Genomic DNA, 219 nt, shown 5'->3' on the forward strand with positions numbered 1-219 from the left:
GCAGCAGCAGCTGCAGCAAGGGCTCCTGCTGCGCCGTTCACAGTTTCGCGGCTTGCATATATTTATGCTTTCCCAAGCGCGAGGAATATCAGCAATCAAAGCTTTGTGCATGCACTGAAAGTTGAACAGTTTTGGGCTTAGGGAGTAGATGGCAGTTCTGCTGATGTGTGTTAATGCTGCTGCTGCTTCGTGCTGCTGCTGCTGCTGCTGCTGCTGCTG

General features: G+C 52.5%; 1 protein-coding gene across 1 annotated transcript in view; it reads left to right on the forward strand.

The window, feature by feature from the left end:
• Positions 1-219, forward strand: part of EMH_0027690 (uncharacterized protein) — a gene marked incomplete at both ends in the record, with an annotated part of 4,854 nt that overhangs the window by 4,365 nt on the left and 270 nt on the right.

This window comes from Eimeria mitis, genomic scaffold (genome assembly GCF_000499745.2).
Source record: "Eimeria mitis Houghton genomic scaffold, Emh_scaff26, whole genome shotgun sequence".
In the NCBI taxonomy this organism is placed as follows: Eukaryota; Apicomplexa; class Conoidasida; order Eucoccidiorida; family Eimeriidae; genus Eimeria; species Eimeria mitis.